This window comes from Euprymna scolopes, chromosome 26, assembly GCF_053919585.1.
Source record: "Euprymna scolopes isolate OS-2025 chromosome 26, ASM5391958v1, whole genome shotgun sequence".
In the NCBI taxonomy this organism is placed as follows: Eukaryota; Metazoa; Mollusca; class Cephalopoda; order Sepiida; family Sepiolidae; genus Euprymna; species Euprymna scolopes.
In genome coordinates this window covers 82,282,545-82,300,588 of record NC_136507.1, presented here as the reverse complement: position 1 = coordinate 82,300,588, position 18,044 = coordinate 82,282,545, and the positions used below count along the sequence as shown (strand labels likewise).

The 18,044-nt window shown below is 35.3% G+C and overlaps 1 protein-coding gene and 1 pseudogene across 7 annotated transcripts in view; both read left to right on the top strand.

Annotated features, from left to right (window-relative positions):
- Positions 1-18,044, top strand: part of LOC145248222 (uncharacterized) — a 461,949-nt gene that overhangs the window by 49,052 nt on the left and 394,853 nt on the right. The window lies entirely within an intron of this gene.
- On the top strand, positions 5,309-5,425 carry LOC145248573 (5S ribosomal RNA; annotated as a pseudogene).

Here is an 18,044-nt window from a genome sequence, read left to right as displayed (position 1 = left end):
GGCTCTTTTAGGGCTAATAAAAACACTCCATTTTTGGGACTATTTTACCATATTTGTCCAAAATTTTGTGTCTATTTAGCAGTTTATGTGTATTTGGCAGTTTTACATAGTGTTGAATTCAAATTTAAGTATGTTAAGGACTTGGGGACTTTTGGGGCTAAATGGGGGGGGCAAATGATGGACTTAGTCATTTCTTTTTTTGCATGGTGCAGAACTCAAATTTACATATGTTAAGGCCTAAAACTGCACCATTTATTCATTTTCACCAAGATTTGACGTCCCCTGGGGACTTTTGGGGCTTAAGGGAGTTGGGGGTGGGGCAAATGCTGAACTTAGTCATTTTTTATGTCTCGTTCACTGTGCACTCATGGGGACCATGCCTGCTTCACTTGATTTTTTTTTTTCAATGAAACTATAACACTCTCCCCCACTTTCATAAATTCAGCCACTGAACCAGCTTGCGAATTTTGTTTGACTGGCAGGGAAGTAGCTCATCACTGGAAGTACAAGAATCAGTTTCAGATCTTTGAGGATGAATCTCGGAGTTTTGTCTCACCACATTTTCTGTAGACTTTACATCGCTTACATTCGGTAGAACATTGTCAGCAGAATCTTGAGGGCGATTCGAGCGTAGAAACTGTGTGAAATGTCTCGGTGCTACTGAATCTTCCCAACCACCATGATGTTGAATTCTCGCATGAGTAGGATTGGTTTCGAGGAGTTCCACTACTACGGTGAGCGGATCATATTTGCTTCGGCCACCAAATTGTTTTAATAAAACTTCCCCATGCTCACAAAGCCAAACACGTAATGTAGTACCAGTGGAAGAACGCCTTTCAAAATTGAACACACGTTCATGACGAGTGGCTTTAGCGGTGGTGCGTAGTAGAATGCGAATCGCATGTAAAACATCCTGTAGAATGTTCTGACAAGCTTTTTCTTTTGTTATATCTTTTGCTTCCCCTTCTCTTATTTCCTAGCATCTATAGTATCGTAACAGTAACGCTAGCAATATGTATGCGATAAATCAAGAGGAGGTAATTCATTCAGACTCGAGTAATAGTAATAGTACAGTTTTTTTGTATGCATAAACAATAAGATAAGGAAATTGGATAAAAGACTAGACCTGACCTGACACATAAAGGTATACTGACTTTGAAAAAGAAGCAACCAAAATGACAACAACTCTTAAACTTGCATATATGAATTATAAAACTAAGATCATAGAATACATGAAAAGCAAATGGCAAACAATATATTCTCAAACAACAAATTATTACAGTTGGAAAAGAAAATGTTGAAATGTTATCCGGTCAAGAACAAGACATAGTATTAAATAGGCAGAATTACGATTCCAAATCCAGCAAAATTGTGTTCCATATAATGCCGTTATAATGTTCACATTGGCTTCGGTGTTCAGTGTTGCTAGATTCGTCCAAGGATGGAATACTGTTGCCACATATGGGCAGGAGCTGCTAGAAAAAACTTGTCCTGCCTTGATAGGGTTCAAAATAGACTTCGTGGCCTGGTGGGAGATGTCCTTTTCTCTTCGCTGCAACCTCTATCTCACAGAAGAGATGTTGCGAGTTTGTCTCTGCTTTATTGTTATTTTCATGGAAAGTGTTCAACTGAGCTTCAATCTATGGTCCCCCCCCCTCGCCAAACTTTCACAAGAAACACTAGACTAGCTGAAAACATTATCAATAATTTTCCCCACTCTTTATCTGTGCCTAAACCTAAACATAGATTCCATGATCAAAACTTCTTTCTTAGAACTGCACGCCTGTGGAATTGTCTTCCGTTTTCCTGCTTTCCAGCTGTCTATAATATGGTTGTCTTCAAGTCCAACGTGAACAAGTTTCTGATGAGCCGTTCCACTTAAGTTAACAAATTTACCGAACTTCCATTACTATCGATTACTATATTGTCCTTTTGACTACTCTACACTCTTTAACCCTTATCCTTGAGTAGCCTATCGGCCTTGATAAGTGGTGACGCCTATGTAAAAAAAAAAAAAGATTCAATCCTAAGCCATAGCAGAAATTGTTTGAATTCCTCTGACAAACAGAATCCATGGGTCGGAATGGCTAAATATTGAAAGACATTAAAATAAAGAATCAAAGTTGATATTTTATAATTTTAGAAGTTGGAATCGAAGCTTGACCTTTTGCTTTCCAACTTTCTTTCCAGCCGACTTGCTGATCTGTGTTTTTGTTAGCATGTCCTGATTTATTCAGAATTCTAAACAAGTTCTGTTTCGACTTTGTCAAGCATTACTTCGCATCAAGATGGATTTATCTCTTGCTTATATCAAATGTCAAGTGACACTTAGATATGAATAAAAGAAGAAAATGCTAAACTTGACTGAACATCAACGTCTATAAAAAGCTTACTTAAAAAAAAAAAAGGGTGAGCAAACGGTTGGGTTTTTTTTTGTAATTATTTTATTAAAATGGTTGCAGAAATAGAAATAGCTAATGAATAAAAGCATGCTAACAAAAGTAAAGAATATCAACACTTAACTAGTCACGTGATTGACAAAGCTATCTGGAGTCAAATTGTTGCATTTTAAGCCTGTCACTTATGCAGTAAACAAGTTGCTGAAAAACAAAAAAAAACTTTTAAAAAAAACCAAAGAATAACTTTTAAAAAAATTTTTTTAAATTTTTTTAAAAACTTTAAAAAAACAAAAAAAAACATTTAAAAAACTTTAAAAAAAACTTTAAAAAAAAAAACAACCAAAAAAAACCAAAAAATTGAAATTGTATTCACACACTTGTCTTCCCTTACAACGGAGAATGAATATCAACAACAAACTAGTCACGTGACTGACAAATCTATCTGAAACGATATTGTTGAATTTGAATGCTGTGTCACCTTTAAAAGCCAACAAATCGTATTCCTACCCAACAACTGACAAGTCACATGACTAACAACGCTATCTGAAACGAAATTGTTGAGTAACCTTGTCACACCTGAAGTAACCAAGGTGAGGATTAGGGTGAACAAGAAATAAAGCGATAAAAATATGACGTAACAAAAGCGAGGAAGAGAGAGAAAGGGCTCATTTACAACTTTTTACTTAGTTTACCTTTGACCTGAAGGATTACTGTGATCCCTGCATGATTAGTATCTAGCGCAGTTAGATAATTAATTTGCTGTATTACAAAACCATTAAAGTCCACAAACTGTATTCCTACCTTGATAACTGTATGTTTTTCATTGTATGCACTCCAGAATGATCCTTCTCGACCAAGGGAACACTATGCAAATAAGCTTCTTACATAACTCAAGACAAGGACTGATTGAACACAGAGGATATTTTTTCAGTTTGATCTTTGTTTCAAATCACTGACAATTGCAAAGAGAAATAGACAGCATAATCGAAATCTCGAACTAATTATATTTTGTCAGCTTGTATCATGATACACATTTACATACTGCATGCTTTCAAATGAACTATCTCTTTTCTATCATACCCTATCATTGAGCCTTTGATACATGATATTCGTTTGTATTATATCTTTTGTTGCCATTGCTTCGTTACTGGTGAGAAATACGAGCAAGAAGGATAATTGTTGTGTTTGAACTAGTATTGGTCTGACGAATCAGAATCAAGAATTAAAAAAAAAAGCAAAATTTTTAAGGGTATCGGAATTAATATCAGAAGTGAAAAATTTGTTTCTGTTTTCTAGTTCCAATAAACGATTTGTTTATTTATTTATTATTTATTTATTTTTTTAAAACAAAATCTTCCTTTCCCGATATTAATAATGAAATAGTGAATATTTATTGATTTTTAACTGTCAGTAAAACTCAATAGATCTACCTCTCACAAGTATATTTTTACATTTGTGAACATATATCACATATTACATAACTTTTTCTTTTTTTAAGATAAGTAAAAAAAAAATTAAAAAAAGAAACAAATATAAATTTAAAATAAAAACATAAATAAATATATACAGGGTGTCCGTAAAGTTACTATACAGTCTTATTGTTTTATTGTATTATATTTGTATTAATAGTTAATATTTATTTTTTTTACAGGTTTATTTAATCAAGCATGCCATGCAAGCTAATTTTGGAAGAGCGCAAATTTGAATATCCAATTTGAATATTTGTCATAGAAATTGTTTGCCTTGATTGTTACAGTCTTTTCGGATGTAACGCGTGTATTTTCTGAGATTTTTATAAACATAAAGGTGTTATTTCTTTTTATTTCTTTTGTTACAAATAAATATTTTAATGCAATATCTTACTGTACTGTTAATATATTACAGGGTGTCTGTATAGTAACTTGTAAGACTGTATAGTAACTTTACAGACACCCTGTATATTTAGAGATTAAAAAGCATTGGAATCAGAAATTTAGAATAGAATCGATAATTGTATCAGAATCGGGGAGAAAATATTGGAATCGTCCCATTAAACCTTTTGTCACACACGTAGCAACCAAGTTGTGATAATTATTATAAAAACATTAAAGTGCACAAATTGTATTCCTACTTTCGTTTCTGCATCTTTTCCTTGTATGTGCTTCAGTATTATTCTTCCCATTCTGCAAATAAGCTTTTTTCATACTTTGAGGCAAGGACTGGTGGAAGACAGAGGACATTCGTTCACTTTGATCTTTGTTTCAAATTACTAACCAGTGGAATGGAAGGATGGATAGAAAGAGAACGATTAAAATCACTAATTATATTTTGTCCACCCACATCATTTTACATGTCCATACATTTTATGCTCCCAAACGGACACCCTCTTCTCTCTAACACACACACTCTTTTTTTTTGGGGCCATGTGACATCATGCCATTTCACACTTTACTGTTTAGCAGCTTCCCTGCTGACTACAATATACTCGTCTTCAAGTTTATTATCAACAAGTACTTGTCACAAACCATTGCATAAGTAATCAATTTATTGAGATTGTCAGACTGATTTCTTCATCTTGGTTGTTATTGTCACAACGTTTCGGCCGTATTGCCCAGCCTTCATCAAGTGTTTTGTATCGAACTGGGGAACCGTTTGTTAGGAGTCTCGAACCCAACCCTTTATTATTATTACGGGGGGTACCGTGTTCGGACTCCAGCTAGGCTCTGGGACATAGTTGCTGATTCTCTGTTTTGAATGTTACTTTCCACTGCCTTCATTCAGGATTGAACTCAGCACCTTTTGGGTAACTGTAAACTTTGATACAACGTCTAGGACCACTCGGCCATATGTCACAAGGACTAGTAACCAATGTTCATTTATTGCATTAATAAATTTCAACTCACAATCATTGTCTATATATAAATAACCATATATACGGCATAATCACGTTGACACACCGGTTCCCACTGGATCACCGAAGTTAAGCAACGTTGAGCCTGGTCAGTACTAAATGGGTGACCATTTGGGACTTGCAGGTGCTGTATATGCTCTCCGCTTATCTCGGCATTGTTTCCAGTCGTCCTAGACTTCTCCTTGTCACTGGACCCAAACAGTGTCGATTAAGGAGAGGTGTGGTTAGGGATTGCATGACCCTTGCCTCATAATTGCACGTGCAACTGCTCCTACAGGGGTATCCTTTGTCTTTTGAGACTTAATGGGGGCATCGATTGAACTATAAAGTATGTACGTATGTGTGTCACGATTTCCAGCTTATAAATTATTCGATCAGGAGATCCTATTTATTAAAAAAGAGGATAAGAGGTGATAACATACGACGAAAATTAAATTAGTATATAGATACGTTAATTTAATGCTCCTAGTATGGTGTCACTGTCTATCTTCCTTTTTAATAAATGGGATCTCTCGATTATCAGAGACCCAATGTAAAAAAAAAAAAAATTTAAATAAAATACATGATGTCGCTTTGGGCCATACGTGAGACTAAAATATACCTTCTTCGTCTTCGGGCTAGGATCCAAGGGTAGTAGTTATTCTGTTTAAAGATGGTATAATGATATTGTTTTTGTTTTTTTTGTTTTTTTTTACAAAGTGGTCACCACTTATCAAGGCCCGGAAGCCACTCAGGGATAAGGGTTATTGCAAGTACATTACGTTAGTGTGAAGATTTGATGAAGTGTTTACTTAAGGGGGCGGTTCATTAGGAATTTGTTAACATTAGACTTGAAGACATCCAAGTTGTAGTCCGGTGGGAAGCAGGCAGACGGAATAGAGTTCCACAGGCGTGCAGTTCTAAGAAAGTGTGGGGTTTCTGTTTGTGCCGGGCGTCTATACAATGGGAATATGTCAAGATTCTTATGAGCATATTGGAGATAAACCGTAATAACCACATTCTGACACTACATTAACCAGATTAATTAGATTAATACTTTTACAGTTTCAACAAAATGGCTACAATATTGGCCTTCGGGACAAGATCAAAGTGTAGTATCTGTTCCGACAGATAATGGCTGGCCTTCGGGCCGGGATCACAGTGTAGTATCTGTTCCGGCAGATGCTGCACTTAAGATAATTTGTACCAGTCAATGGAGGGGAAACCCTCTATACTGGGACAATTATTATTTTTGGTAACCAGAGTGACCCCTTTTAGGGGAGCTGGTTTTTACCTCACATTAAAAACGGCCTTGTGCCTAATTTGCTCAGTGGGGGAGCAAATAAATACCATCTGTTCCGACAGATACTGCAAGCTATGACTAGCTATGACTAGCAAAGACCAGATGTGGGGGCAACCCCACATGCTTGACCTTTAACCAGCTCCCATTTCCCACCTCTCGGGAGCTGGTCCCCTTTTTCCCTTCCCCCTCCCTTCACTCCTCACATTAAAAATCGGCCTTGTGCCTAATTTGCTCGGTGGGGGAGCAAATAAATACCATCTGTTCTTCAGATGCTACACTTCTATTTCTTGTTCTCTTTCGGTGGAGGAGGGATCCTTCACGACTGAGACAATTTTTATTTTTGTACCTTTTCTCCACGTTAAAAAACGACCCTGGTGTCTAACTCTGTCCCGTGGGGAGGCATAGTAAATAGGTACAATAATATCACAAGGATCTCCATTCATGCTGAACGTTCACAGAATGCCCAGCAGCAACATATTACATATGAAAGATGCTGATGTGGATTTTCCACAGGTCCCACTTGTATCCCATGAATCCTTAATCTCTAGTAGCTTTTGGTCCTGATAAATGGTAGCTAAAAAAGTTTAAAAAAAAAACAAAAAAAAAACAGAGAGGGTAAGAAAAAAAAGAAAATCTTTAAGTCAATTCTATAATCTGTAATGATATCCATTATGCAACTGACACATATAATTTCCAGGTCCGCCAAAGTAACGCTTATAAAATTTCTTTTTTTTTGTTTCTAAATTTTTGAGATAAGGATTGACTATTCGACCCAAAGTTGAACCATTGCACAAAACAAGAAACTACGTCAACAGCTGGGAAGCTGCCCCATGGAGAAATATCTGTTATGCAACAGTGTGCAAATGAGGCTACTGAATAATTCAAAGCAGCCATTAAAGCACACGCTTCCACTCAAACATTTTATAGCAAACCTCACTCTCCCCAATGGTTCATTTCTACTTGTGCAGCTGCCATTGCTCGAAGGCAGTATGTATTCCATAGATTTATCCGATATAAATCCGGTACAAATAGATAAAAGTGTGTAGAAACTTGAAGGAATTGTAAGATTGAAATAGTTGCAGCCAGGAAAAGGAATATTGAAATCACAAGAAATCTCATTTAGTTGGAGGGATTAGGAACTCGCGATTTCTAGAAAATTTATCACAGTGTAGCAAATAATGGATAATCAACAATTCTCCAAAAAATGAGTGGTAGAGTCTGTCCTTGTTTACGGTGCTACAGTACAGCCTGGACACTCACCAAAAGATTAGCAAGACAACACATACACTCGTATGCTACGAACAGTATTAAATATATCCTGGCAAAATCATCCCACAAAGCAGCAACTTTATGGCAACCTGCCTACCATATCTAATACTATCAGGGAAAGATACCTACAATTTGCTGGTCACTGTCTGAGGTGAATTGGTGAGTGATGCATTGCTATGGACTCCACTACACGGACGTGCAAGCAAAGGACGACCTAGATCCACATACATCCAGCAGATTGCACACGATGCCAACTGTGAACCTGAAGATCTGAGGCAGCTGATGGAAGACAGGAAATTCTGGAGAAAAAGAGTCACATTGGTCCGCGCAAGGAGCTCGTCCTGATGATGATGATGATGATGATCATCATCATCATCATCATCATCATCATCAATTCTGTACACTATCCAACACACATGAGATTGTTTGCATGTTAACCTAGAAGGCTAACCTGCTTGCCAGGTGGTTCACCTCCAACTTCACATTAGACTCAACAAATCACGCCCTCACAAATTTCCCTTTGCGGACATAAGCTGCACTTGATGATCTGAAAGTCACCCCCTTTTCATGTTTGTGATAACATAAAATACCTAGACACCTTGAAAGCGTGTAGCCCTGATCTTATCCTTGCTATAATCTTTAAAAAAAAAATGCTCTGCCGAGGTTGCCCCGTTTTTCTCCAAACTCTTTAACAAATGCCTTCTCGAATCTTGATTTCCTGACTGCTGGAAAATTGTTTCTGTTGTACCAAGTTTTAAGAATTCTGGTGAAAAGAACATCCCCACTCAATTATCGCCTCCTTCATCTCTTCACCAAAATATTTGAGTCCTTAATCAATCAAGCATTAGTCCACCATCTTATAGATACTAAACTGCAGATATCCTAATTGTAATCTCTGTACATAATGGATAAGGAAGAGGAGGCTAGGGCAGTAGCCCTAGATATATCTGGTCTGCTAAGAAAGCCTTTTAATGAAAACTAAATCATATGGTATTACTGAACGAATACTTAATATAATCAAATTCTTCTCAAATAAGAGAAAAATCCAGGTTGTCCTTGATGGTTGTACATCTAAACAAAATTGAACCATCATTTATTCATTCACATGCAACATGAATTAGAATAAATACAACTTCTGCAGGTGTGCCGTAGAGGTCAATTCCTGGAACTTTAGTTCACATTAAAAATTAACCTTGTGCCTAACTTTGCATTCATGGGACACTGGATATGAGAACAATAGTCCGAATAGCTCAAATGATAAAAATTATCAATCATCATCTCAAAAAACTTCAGAAATAATATTTATTGCTGTTGCATTTTTGGAACATGATTATGAAATATTGTTTTCCTTGAATTTCCTCAGCTGTCTCAATATTTCTACATTTATTAACTCAAGAACTTTTATCTATTTTTTTTAATGCAACCAAACAATCTGAGTCTCCTGTTCTGCTCACATTCACTTACACTCTACAGATTTAATCTTCCTCTAATGTTATCAGATCTAATCCCGTGTTTAAAATTCGCATAACACATCCATCATATCATTCTCATATTATGTCTCTCCATGCAACACATGTCCTCAACCCTCACTGGACAGGTTTCATTTTCTTATATCATCAGACTGTGCTCATGTTTGTTAGACTCTTCTATCAGTAAACAGTGCTGTTTAGTAATGGCAAAATTTCATCAAACTTACTCCATCCGCTCCGAACTCTTTGAGTCATAGCAGCACCAGCCCTCTTCCATCTGCTGTGTGTACGATATATCATTCAGGTTTTAAAGAAGTTGTTCAGTTAACAATTATCAGGTTGACAAGAAAGTTCTTGCGGTTTTTAACCTTCAAATTCAGATGGCCATATCTCGGCTCAAACAACAATTTATTGGTCGAAATAAGCACCATCAGAATGAACATACTTTCGCCAACGCAAAAACAAGTGTATTCATGCCAGTAACATAAAAATCTTGCGTTTTGGTGGCAAAGTCGTTGAAAGCTTTTTTCATATCACTTAGGTTTTTGAAGCATTTCTCATGTAGAAAGTTGTTGAGACGCTTGAAAAAATAGTAGTCTATAGGTGAGAGGCCTGGAGAGTATAATGGATGAGACAAAGTTTCATAGCCCAAAACATTCAACATCTGCAAGGTTGGTTTAGCAACCTGCAGTCGGGCATTGTTGTGGAGGAGAATTAGGCCTTTTCTGTTGACTAACGCTGGGTGTTGTTTTCACAGTTTCTGATGCACTTCGTCCATTGGTTGACAGTACTTCTCCTCTGCATTCGAAAAACTAATGGATGAGACCAGTTGCAGACCATCAAACGGTCAGCATGACCTTCTTTTGGTGCAACTCTGGCTTCAGGAAGTGTCGTGGAGTTTCGTTGGCGTCTGACCACTGAGCTGAACATTACCACTTTTCATTGCAAGTCACAACCTGGTTGAGAAACGGGTCGTTCTTGTTGCGTAAAAGAAAGGAAGATGACACTTCATAATAGCGTTTCTTTTAGTTGTCATTCAATTCATGAGGCACCCATTTATCAAGTTTTTTTTTGTCTTTCCAATCTTTCTCAAGTAGTTGGAAATCGTTGTATACGTTACATCTAATTCAGAAGCAAGTTCTCGATCAGTTGTGTATTGATTGGCTTCGACTAAGGCTCTTAATTGATTCTCCTGTTCTGCTCACATTCACTTACACTCAGCATCCAATGGCCGACCACTACACTCATCATCTTCCAGACTTTCATCGCCACCACAAAATTTCTTAAACTACCATTGTGCTACACATTCAGTAGTGGTTCCTGGGCCAAACGCTTTGTTGATATCGTGAGCTGTTTTAACAGCTTTTCAGCTTAGCTTGAATTGAAATAAGAAAATAGTGCGAATTTGCTTTTTTTTCCATCTTGTATTTAACGTTCTGAAAAAAACACATAATTGTTTTAAAACGATTGTAATTCAAACGATTAGATAGAGCGAAAAACGTTCTTTAAAATGGTATATAAACTAATTTGAAAATACATCATTTGAAATCAAAATTTAAAGTTCTGCTAAAACTTTCTTCCCAACCTAACATGTAAAATCCACAGTAGATTTTCTACAGTGCCATGTATACTACAAGGTATTGTGGACTAATCACTATGGGGAGGCAAATGAAGCTTCCTCCCGGTACACTGCAGGGGGTTCTCAACTCGAGCAGGCGATCAATCAATGAAAAAAGAAATTTGTGAACGGAAGTGAAACCACTATGTTAAGCTTACCAAAAAGAGATCAGTTGACAGGGAAGATAATTAAGTTATGTTGCTTACGTCACGTAACAAACATAATTTAAAATGTCGGACAAAATGTATTCCCTGTATAAACCTTATCGAAAACAGTTTTTATTAATAGATATTTTACTACCAAAACGTTTTCCGTAATTTTTGGATATGCTACTATTAACGACCTGACGATTACGTAGGTATCATTTGTTTCACTTGAAATTCAATATATTTTTCGTTTGTATAATGTAAAAGCGCCGAGATTTCTCCTTCACTGACTGAAGACAGAATAGACTAAGTGTAACATCAAAACAGATACTACATTTTGTTTTTTGCCTTTGGAACAGTTATTTATTGATTTTTTTTCCTTTTCTATATATATTATATAGCAGCACCGAAATAGTTTTAGATTGAATTACTTTTTATTTTTCTAGCAATTCAAGGTGCCCCTTTGTGAAGAGCTGAATTTTCTAAAAACCGACCTTATATCTAACTTTGCTCTCGTGGGGAGACAAGTGAGTAGGAAGTGCCATCAATCATTCAAAAATTTAATTTTTATCCGATCTGTATACTTTATTATTTTTTTTTTGTTTTTGAGGGGGGGGTACCTTTTGATTTTTGAGTTGTTCTACATCATGAAATAATCCCCAAAGGGTTGATATGCCGTAAAACGGACAAACCAGGCCAATTAAAGAATGGTTGATAATAGGTATTGTTTTAGTCCCTCCCCTTTCCCCCCAAAGCAATATAATGCTAACAAATCTGACACCAATAGAGTTAAATAACACCGTCCTGCAATTTCAGTCAACCCAATCTGATAGCCACATCTTCCACCCTCCCTTGACTTATATGTCACGGCCCCAATTTCAGAATATCTTGTTTGTACACAGAATGTCAACATGTCTATTAAGTTGTCTAACTGTAAGAGTCAGATTGTAAGCATGAACTGAACTACTTAAAAGAGTTTATGAGTGAGAGCCTTCCACACACACACACACACACACACACACACACACACACACACACACACACACACACACACACACACACAACTGAACTTTTATGTTTTTTATGAATGAAATTCATCTCCTTTATTTGCTTTTTTACTCTTTTTCATCCCAAACAAGGCATATTGCAACTTGGTCTTAAGAGACTGTGGAGAGTTGTGCAACGAGATGTTTGTTCACATTACATTTAATATTCAGCAAGTTAATAAAGTCAGGGAAGAATGAAACACAGAAGGAATGGCGCTTCTACACTATCAGAACAACATTTTGTAGTCGATAAATGAAGTTTTCAGATAAAAAAAAAAAGAAACAATGGTTTCTACTGATTTTTTTTTGTCAGTTCTAATAAATTACAATGTTAGCTTCGAAATTATACAGCCGAAATTAACTGAATATTACTGAATTATTAAAAAAAACCCAACTTTAATCGTGTTAGCAGAAGAAAAATTGCGACCATCTTGTTTAAATCGAAATGGAAAATTACCTCCCTTTTGAACTCTCCTGTGCCTTACATAAGCGAATACGATCTTTTTCTTCAAATTCTATTTTTTATTTTCTTTAATAAATAACACTCATCTCAATAATGAATTCCAATTAGATCATAAATAATTTTCTACTTTATCGATTTTCGTAATTTTTGGATATAATCATCTTAAAAGTATGAGGAAAATGTAGATGCCATTGTTTTCATGTGAAATTTAGTTCAGATAGTGTAGAAGCACTGAGGAATTCCAAAGTCTAGAAACTATTAGAATAGAAGACTTTCGGGCTTCTAGGGACCTCAACAGTGAAGGGATGGGATTTTACTGGTTGTCAGGTTAGTCAAGAGTTCAGGGGGAACGTGCAATGATTTCATCACAGCACATTCTTTTACAAGTACTTGTAAAACATACAGAAGCTTTTGTCAAGACATCTACAATTGACTGATATTTTCACGATATTCCAGTAATGCAATTTTGACCTTCTTCAGCTATATCTTTTATTCTACTTGTATCAAGTACTCATTCCCCCAACCGCCCTGAAAAAATAGGAACATACAAGAAAATGTTTTTTTTTTAACCAGCAATATGAAAAGTTATAAAACTTCTAAATACACATAGCAAACAAACCATATCAACATTATATAATCATAAAATTACAAACATTCAACATTTATCATTAATACTAGCAATGGAAAATGAAGTTTTAAACGAAACAAACATTAAAAAAAAAAAAACAATTAAAAGAATCGTTGTTGGCATCGGAAAATAGACACAGATTTTTCTTGATTCCAATATCGTCGAAATTTCTGATTTTTCTGATTCCCGATTCCGATTAGTCATCCCAACACTAATTTATATCCTGTGTTGCCGCTATGAACTCTGTCTTTTTTATGAATGCCAACATTCAGTTCTTGTAACAGGATTTATTAAAAAGGGCAGACACAGAAAAGAAATTGATTTGCTATGTGTAGATAGATAGATAGATAGATAGATAGATAGATAGATATCACTAAATGAGATCAGTATTCGCCTTCAATCTGCAGTTTTAGAGACAGCATACAACACATCTTCCCTCCAAGTGTTGCCGGTTAAGAACAAGAAAGAGGACCTTGTCAGAAAGTTACATCACCCCCCTCAGCTTCTGCCAGAGCAACAAAGAATTCAAAATCTCCATGATGCAAGTGAATAGTGCAGGTAAACTTTAGCTCAGTGATAAGGACTTATTTAGGCTAAGAGAGTAAACCCTGACAAATATTCCGGTTTGGAGTCCCAATAAGCAGATGGTGAAGCACTGCAACACCTTTCCAGCAACTCCTGCAGCTGCACTGGCTTCAGTTATATTGGCTTGCCTTTCTATCAAACTTTGTCTGCAATGCTGAAAGGAGGACTCTAGTATCTGGGCAAGCCTAGGTCTATTTATCACATATCCAGGCCTGTATCTGGAGACTCAATTCGAGCTTTGAACTGTATAACCACAGCATATGCTGCAGTGCACTATACTAGATGCAAAATGCTATTGTCTTCTTTATAAGGCTATGACAACAGCATATTCTTATCATTATTTGGACTCTCGAGTATATATCCGACACAGGTAGACACAATCAACCGAGGATGGCATCACTCTACATGAAAACATATAAGATATCAATGGATATATACCTGTGAATTAAAACAAGGAAAAGAATATGCTGTTGTCAAAGCCCTATTTATTAACTAGAAAGTTGTCATCAACAAGCAAGATGAGCAAAGTAATCGAACTAATCGAAATAAAAGAAAGAATTATATATTTAAGTAAACTTTCATTCATTAGCGTTCTGTTATTTTGCGTTGTGGTTTTCATGAAGGAAATATACCACGGATAATGTGTTCATTTTTTTTTAATCTTTACGAATCATGACTTAACAAATTCTAAAGTCCACTCAATTTTTGTTTTATTTTACTTCAGTCGAAGTTGTCAGGAATCAAGGGGCCCACGACCTGGGGCTAACACTTGAGATCTATATGAGATACATAGATATTTGAATGTTCCATTAACCTTCCTTATCTCTCAAACACTGTGTTAGTAAAGAAATTGAGAACATAATTTTCCTCTCCAAAATTAACCATTTTTCATACGTTATAATATATCTTTCATTTTGGTCTCTCGGTCTTACTGGATTCAAGGACAAGAATTTATCTAGTCTGGTGGAGTATCCAGCTTCGTGCTGTTAGTTGAGGTAATATCACTTGGAGAAGGTGCACCATTCCTTGTAAAAGTTAATGTAAGTTGGCCATAGTGAGGAGATCTTATTTGGCCTGCGAATATTTCATGTGATTTTGAATATTTGGTCAGCGTTTACTTCTATGGAAAAAGTATCCTCATGCCAGGTTGTTCTGACAAACCCCTGTACAGAGAGACCTTAAACACTCGAGGACAGTGTCTAGTAGGTATTCAAGGGTTTATGAGTGTCAAGTGAGACAATGCCATGATGATTGTTAATGATGGTTGTTAATAATGATTGCTAATGAGGATTGTTAGTGATGATTGTTAATGATGGTGGTTGTTAATGATGGTTGTTAATGATTGTTAATGATGATTGTTAGTGATGATTGTTAGTGATGATTGTTAATGATTTTTAATGATGATTGTTAATGATGATTGTTACTGATGGTTAATGATGATTGTTAATGATGATTTTTTAATGATGGTTGTTAACGATGATTGTTAATGATGGTTGTTAACGATGATTGTTAATGATGGTTGTTAACGATGATTGTTAATGATGATTGTTAATGATGATTGTTAATGATTGATGATTGTTAGTGATGATTGTTGATGATTTTTAATGATGATTGTTAATGATGGCTAATGATGATTTTTAATGATGGTTGTTAACGATGATTGTTAATGATAATTGTTAATGATAATTGTTAATGATGATTGTTAATGATTTTTAATGATGATTTTTAATGATGGCTAATGATGATTGTTAATGATGGTTGTTAACGATGGTTGTTAATGATTATTTTTAATGATGGTTGTTAATGATGATTGTTAACGATGATTGTTAATGATGATTGTTAATGATGATTGTCGTTAATGATGATTGTTATGATGATTGTTAATGATGGTGAAAGTATCCAATTATTTAAGAGGACGGCTCAACAAAGTTTTGCTTTCTTGTTAAACTTGTTGACCTGTTGTTCTTGTTAGACCAAGTGCTCGATCGATGCCTCTGTTCAGTCTCAAGAGACAATGGATAACCCTTGTAAGGGTATCTGTGCGAGTAATCGTGAGGCATAAGTTGAATAATCCCCCAACCACACCTCCTTTGAATCTGCACTGCTTGAGTCCAATGACAAGGAGAAGTGCTAGACGACTACAAACAATGCAGAGATAAGCAGAGTGCATACATCACCTGGAATTCCCAAATGGTCACCCATTTTAGTATTGACCAGGCCCAACGTTGCTTCAGTGATCTAACAGCAATCAGTGTGTCGACGTGATTATGCTAACCAAGTGTTATAATTATTAATACTCAAATAATATGTTAAGGCATTTCATGGTTATACAATATCACATTTCACATCCATTTAAAATAATGAGATCGTCCAATCAGCTATGAGAGTGATTGGTATTGATTAAAACATTCTAAAACTGTCTACGTTTTAAAAAAAATGGTGAACCAGCTGGTAGCCTATAAATTTAAATCAAGAAAAATCGAATTTAGAAACGGTAGGAAACAAAAACAAAAACATTTATCGAATACTAATTACAAAAAAATATAAAAAAAGCAATCAAATAAAATATAACAGCAATCTACTGTAAGTTTCATGAATAAATATTGTTTTTGTTGTTTTAAATAGAAATATTTGTTTAATATTTTGTTTTAAATAAATAAATTTCAAATAAATAGAAACATTTTTTATTATCTGTTTATTCAAAATAAGTATCTTCTTAATCTGTGTGACCATATTTTTATTTTAAATTTCCCGCTCGTACATGCGGAATCAACGGATTAAGACGCACATTTCTCTTCTCTTCTACTCTGAGGCTTTGCCTCCTCCTGAATACCAAAATGAAGAAGAAAAAAAAAATACGTACCGAACTTCCTACCCTGATGAAGCCATTTTTGGCGAAATATATCGGACTTAGAACAACAATAAAAGTAAATAAAATGATTTTATTATTTCTCTTTAAAGTTTTTCAAATTTTTCATTTAAATTTTTCAAATATTTTATTTTGTTTAAATAAATAGAAACATTTTTTATTTTTGTTTTAAATAAATAGAAACATTTTGTTTTTCAATAAAATTTTAAGGAAAAATTAGATTTTTTTGTTAGTTTGTAATGTTTATTGTTACGAAAACTTTTGAATTTCTTTTGGGTTTTTTTTTTTTTTTTTTTTTCAAGAAAAGTTGTCAGAATTGACATATTTTTTAGGGTTGAGATTGGACTGATTAAATTTGTGTGTGATTAAAAACTAACTTTATTTTTCTTCCATTTTATTAAAAGTCGTCTGCTTTGATTTTGATTGGCTAAGTGCGTTTTTTATTGCTTTTTCATTGGTTGATCAACTTGTTCAGAGGTCAGCATATTCTAGCGTTTTGCATCAGCTGCCAGTCTAGCTTGAGCAAACCTTTAGAGAAATCTGATGCGCTAAGTGCAAAAGTATAAAAATTTGTCTACTTTGGACTTGAAAGCGATAATATTGTAATCAGATGTAAAGCAACCCCATAGTATTTCGTTTCATAGACGGATAGTGTTTGGTAAGAAACTTTGCTCAGGGAAGTTTTAGGCACAGTGAAAAAGAAAGGAAGATTATTGACCATTGTTGTAGCTAAAGGAGTTATTCATATTTGGATTTATTGGACAACTGTTCTCATCTTGTCATTTTCACAACGTTTCGGTTGATGAAACCTCCAGCCTTCTTCGGGTGCATCTTGTCGAACTTGGGAATGTTTCTGTTGAACTTGGGAATTTTGACGGAATTTTAAACAGGGGTAGCATGCTCTTGTTCGATCAGCCATGACTGGATAAAGGCCCTAAGTAATTCGCAATTATATTTTTTGGTCGGCCACACTGAGAATTGAACCTGCAACCTTCATGGGAATATCACTTTTACAACTGATTTTTCCAAGTACTGTGTCACGAGTCCTTGCAGTGGTTAGAGTATTTGGAAAAATCAGTTGTACAAGTGATATTCTCCTGAAGGTTAATGGTTCAATTCTCAGTGTGACCTGCCGAAAAATACAATTGCGAATTACTTAGGAACTCTATTCAGTTATGGCTGATGGAAAAAGAACATGCTACCCCCGTGAAGTAAATAAAAGGTTCTGTTCAAAGTTCCATCAAAATTCCTGAGATTGACAGAAACATTTTCGAGTTCGACAGAAACATTCTTGAGTTCGACAAGATATACCTGAAGAGAGTCTGAGGTTACATCCACCGAAACGTTGTGAAAATGACACTCAAGATGAGAACAGTAGTC